This window comes from Triticum dicoccoides, chromosome 2A (genome assembly GCF_002162155.2).
Source record: "Triticum dicoccoides isolate Atlit2015 ecotype Zavitan chromosome 2A, WEW_v2.0, whole genome shotgun sequence".
Taxonomy (NCBI): Eukaryota; Viridiplantae; Streptophyta; class Magnoliopsida; order Poales; family Poaceae; genus Triticum; species Triticum dicoccoides.
This window is the reverse complement of record NC_041382.1, coordinates 150,550,480-150,555,654: the sequence shown is the minus strand read 5'-3', so window position 1 is coordinate 150,555,654 and position 5,175 is coordinate 150,550,480. Positions and strand designations below refer to the sequence as shown.

The 5,175-nt window shown below is 45.6% G+C and overlaps 1 long non-coding RNA gene across 1 annotated transcript; it reads left to right on the top strand.

Moving 5' to 3' along the window:
* The first annotated feature begins 1,266 nt into the window (after positions 1-1,266).
* LOC119353930 lies at positions 1,267-4,851 on the top strand. The gene is made up of 3 exons (XR_005170594.1): positions 1,267-2,584; positions 2,656-4,143; positions 4,245-4,851. It is a non-coding gene; the product is annotated as an uncharacterized LOC119353930 (long non-coding RNA).
* The last annotated feature ends 324 nt before the right edge of the window (positions 4,852-5,175 follow it).

Sequence of the window (5,175 nt, the reverse complement as noted above, 5' to 3'; positions counted from 1 at the left end):
ATTTGGAATATAAGACAAGCCAAAATATTTTTTAATCTAACATATATTTTCTAATACAATCACGTTACTCAACAGACACGTAGCGAGTAATCCATTGTCTCTTTTTTGATTGCTCATGTTGTAACCGCTTCGACGGTGTTGTTTTACCCGTCTCGCCTCTTCCTTCTGTGCTACTGGTGCGTCTAATTTGGACGTGTGCTTGAAAAAAAGATCCTCCGGTTCACCTCACCGATTCCGTTATTATTTATCTCCTTCCCGTGAGTGACCAGCAGAGTGACAGTGACAACATTGTTTTTCCATTCGGATTCAGTCTTCTGCACGTCATGGCTCTCAACCATTTCAACGTAGTACATTAGTACGTACAGCAGTTTGTACTATATTCTCAACTGCCACGATACCCGAATCAACCTATGTTTGAGTTAGTTAGGTGGACAGTGGTATCCTCAACCCACCAGGGTTCAAATCCTGATGCTCGCATTATTCCTGGATTTATTTTAGGATTTCCGTCGATGCGCTTTCAGTCTTTCGAAGGTGCGCGTGTATATGAGCGCTTGTGTCTGTACTGATGCTCAAAAAAAAAACTGCCACGACACGTCTACTAATAAATATCTGGAATGCTGTTTAAAAAAAGTGGAATGACATCGCATTGCATTTCCAATTGTCACAGCCAGCACAGATATCTTTTTTTACAATGCCAGTACAGATATCCTTATGTCTACGGACATTTGGTCAACACACGAAGATTCGGTGAACGGGATAATTGGACTAGTGAGACTTCGTCAACTAATACAATCAATATTAGGTTGGGGATCACTACGTACTTGAGAGTTGACACGCTCAACCGCAAAATGCCAAACAAAAAAAAACTCACAGTGGGAATATAAGTCGGGTATGAATTTTTAGGGTTTCAATTTGACCAAGTGCATTATTTTCTTTGTATTTCTTTTCAGAATTATTCCCTCTGTTCTTAAAAAAATGTACTTTCAATTTTCTTGAAAAGTTAATTTTTTTTATGTTTGACCGTATTTATAAAATAATACATTAATATTTATGTCATTAAAATAGTAGCATTAGATTTATTATGAAATCTATACCTAATAATAATAAAGCACGGATTGACTCCGTAGGTTCACCGTCACAATATGCTTCTTCCCGTAAGTTTACGTTTTCACTCTGAATTTAAAACATATTCGAGGTGATACTAAATTTTGTTTAGACAGTTTTCGAAAACTCCCCCTGTCGTATCAAATATTCAACCCGCGGTCCACAAGCACATAGAAGCACGGGTTCTCCTCGCCTCCCAATCCCAGCCGCCATGAGGCGATCCCGGCGACGCTCGATCCGGTGCTGCGAGCTAGGGTTCGAGCAGCCACCTCTCCGGCCTCCCCGCCGGCGGCGCGCCGACGCGCCGGTCACGCCTCTTCTCCTCCCCTTCCCTCCTCTGCTCTTGGCCTCTTGCCCCCTTCTCCTCCACCCAATTATTTTCCGTCCGTCTCAATTCGATCCATCCCTCCTGAGCGGCGGCTGCAGGCGACGTGGTGCCATTCCACTCCTCTCTCCTCAAGGGGTCGCCATCCCGAGACGCGCTAATCTGGTGCTACTAGAGGTGTCCGTCGTTGTCGACCTGACAGGCTCAACAGTCGCCGCTCGAGCTCCACATCCCCAAGGCGAGGTGGAAGAAGCCCCAATCGCGGGCAACTGCCGCGGCCCCAACAACACCGATGGGGGCTGGGAGGTAGAGGTCAGGGACAGTGGAGATGATGAACAGGCCGCGGACGCCAGTCGAAGGCCTTGAGAAGGACTGCGCGGTCGGACTCGAGAGCAGCTGCACTAGAGGACACCATGGTCTTGGCATTGCTGCCCCGCACGAGAAGAGGAGGGTTCCCTCCGCCGCCGCCGAGCCCGCATCCGTCCTCTCCGCGGTGCCCGTCCTCGCTCCGCCATTGCCAAATCGTACGAGATCGGCAGGATCCGCTGCATCTTTCGCGCCGCCGCCGGTGCTTCACCTGTTGTCGGCCTCCTTCCAGTTCCCTCGTCGCCGAGGACGAGCACGCCAAGTTTCCATGCCTTTTCCAGCGGTGCTGATGACGAGTTGTTCCCCAACTGAAGGAACAGATCAAGGCCATGGGATCCAGCCGGTGAGAGTCCCTTGACCGCATCACCTTGCTGAACACATGGTGGGGGACGGCATGGACGAGCTGCTCGTCGGCATCCATCCCCTGCACCCAGCCCCCGCCTACGATGGCCGCCCATCACCCTCGACGGGGCGCGCCTGCAGCATCCCGAGAATCAGCGCCAACCTCCCTGGGAGAGCTCCTCCTACCTCAAGAGGAGGCGCATGAGCCGAGCCCAGCCATCACGCGCCCGTGGCCAACAACAACCTCCAGGTCGCATCAGCGTTCGGTGGCATGGGCATGCTCTCCACTGATTGATTTTTGTATGGAAGATTTTTCTGAGTGGGGGCCGGGCAACGCCCATGGGTGCTGTGTAGGAGTACATGTTCAAGACAATCAACAGCTTCTTTGATGACTTCCTCACCTAATGGAGAGATACAATTTTGGGACAGTGAATAGATGTCTAATAGGTTTGTTGGCTACTTCTGAATGTTTCTAATCTGTAAAACCATTCAAATTTACTATGATTTTGCTTGAACAGGGGCACCGCCGCATGAGGAATGACACTTTCTGGCTAGCAGTGGCGACGACCACCACTGGACAAGAGGGATCAACATGCTGACTGAACGAGCTCGTCCTCGGAGTTAACTTCCACTACTTTCACTGATTTGGACTCACTTCTCTTCAGTCCAAATATTTGGACTCTCAGTTAACTTCCTGCTTTTCAGAAGTTTAATTTAGTTCCACCATTTGAAATTCTTCAGCAACAGTTAGTCGTCGGCCGTGAGGCGGTTAGAGAACATGGTGACTGTAGCATAAGCTACACAGCCGGTTTTTGCTCCGATCACCTGCCTTGCTACTTGTGCGTGATTATGATCTGATTTGTATGCAACTCTGACATGTGAAAATAATGAAGCTGCCAGCTGGTTCTTTGCATGTTCCAAAGAGCTTTTGTGTTCGTTTAATTTTGATAGAAATTTGGTTCTCAGTTCTTGGATGCATAGCTCTTTTACTGTAGCAGTTATCTTTTGTTAACTGCAACGGTTAACTTCATTGTTACTGTAGTGGGTTCCTATTATAAATTGAGAAAAAAATAACTGGTGCAGTTAGCTGTGAGATGCAGTTCTGTTTGGAAATTGATGGTCCCGTTAGCTTTAGGAAAAAACAGAAAGTTTAATTTGCATTTTACAAAACAATTCATCTTTTATGGTCCAGTTAGCTTTAGAAAAAACTGAGGGACGTTCTGCAGTTTGTTTTTCTTTTGATGAGAAAATGTAGTAGTTAGATGAGCACTCCCGCCATGGTTGTAGGAGGAGAGAAATGTAGCAATTAGGAGTTTATTTGTCTTTGTTGCTTCGGGCCACAAGAGAATAACTGTGAAAAATTGTTGTAGCAGTTAACATGTAAAAATGTCACAGTCAATGTGTGAGAGAAAAAAGTTACTGTGTTACAGAAAAAGGAAAAATATTTGTTGTACCAGAAGTTAACTATTCAATTTACCAACAGTTTTTTTTTTGCAGGGGTAATTTAGCAGCAAAATTAGCATCGTTTTCCTTCAGTCCACTTTTCGTGTGCGTTCAGTCATGTATTGCCGTCTCTATTTGGCATGATTTGCAGCGAGTTTCTTTGGTGTCTATTTTTATTCCAGTGCCTTGTTCTTTCTGGCAAGACAGTACTTGTGTTAATGCCTATGGTAGATTAGCATGTATTATGATTAAGAACTACAATTGATCAGCATATTGAGTAAGCAAGATGGTCGGCAATCAAACTGAGTGCTAGCATTAAGCTTGAATCCTGGTCGTTCCTTCTCCCCTTCTCTATTTTGCTATAGTCTGAATATTCTGAATTTTGAATACTTGCAGGTACCTTCTGAACTGAACTTTGAACACTTGCATGTAGATTCTAAACTGATGTTTGAAGGCATGCAGGCAAATTTATTTCAAGCATCGGGTTGTCTTGGGACCGGATACTGATGAGGTCGGAGACGATGGTTCATGGCGGAGGCCGTCGACAACCGCCAGGACACGAGGTTGCCGGTCCACAATCTGCTCCAGCATGCTTCGTATGTTGTCCTTCTCCCCCTCTGCTTTTTCCGTACTTCTCTCACCTTCGTTTCTTTTTCTTTTACAGAAAAAACCAGCACGTCGCCCTCGCGCGAGTGTTGAATCAGTCGTGTGAAAATTATGTGCGACATTTCTATGCTCAATATGCGCCGGGGCGCCGCCGCTGCTCCGTGCCCACCACAACATCAACCGCCACTAGCCCTCATGTTTCTGCATTGTCTCCACCACGGGCGTGGTAGCCCGTGCAGCCACCTCATGCGTCCTTCATCGCCCATGCCTATGTCCCCTGTGTGACGCGGTTCCGCCTCATCGGGTGAGGAAACCGGCACCTCGGCTGCCATCTCACACATGTCGGCATGCACCTGGGTGTGCGGTGAGAACAATGCATTTTCCCAACAGGACATCTTTCTTTAGCAAACTTTATGTTTTTACAAGGATAGTTTGCAAGATAGTGGTACTATCGTAACGTATTGTAGTGCCTACTGGTGACATAGTTTTTAGTAGCCATGGTGACATCAGGTGATCCTTATGAGCAAAACTACCATGACAAGCATACGGGTCAATAGAATCCAGAAAGTTGCATTTTATTTGCTCTATTAAAAAATGGATTCAATTTCAATGAAAATCGTTAACTGGACTCCCATGATTGCGGTGGTGTATTATTCTGCAAAATGTAGTTTTGTCACCTTTTAATGTTTTCATTCACATATGTGGTCATATATGTTGCCTCACATGATGCGAGTTATCAGCCATGCAGACGTAGTTCTTATCTTTCTTTTCATCACACTTTTGGCCAATTAATTAGCTTTCGTTGCATCATACACACATCTGAATAATGAATAAAATGATGTACCTTTTGGATTACTTCTTCACCAACATATGTTCCACTCTACATTTGTCTTTTGGATTACTTCTTCACCAATTTATGTTCCACTCTACATTTATATCAGGAAAAATAGTTGTCTATAGTGACCTTGTATATAGTGGTTTTAGCAGGC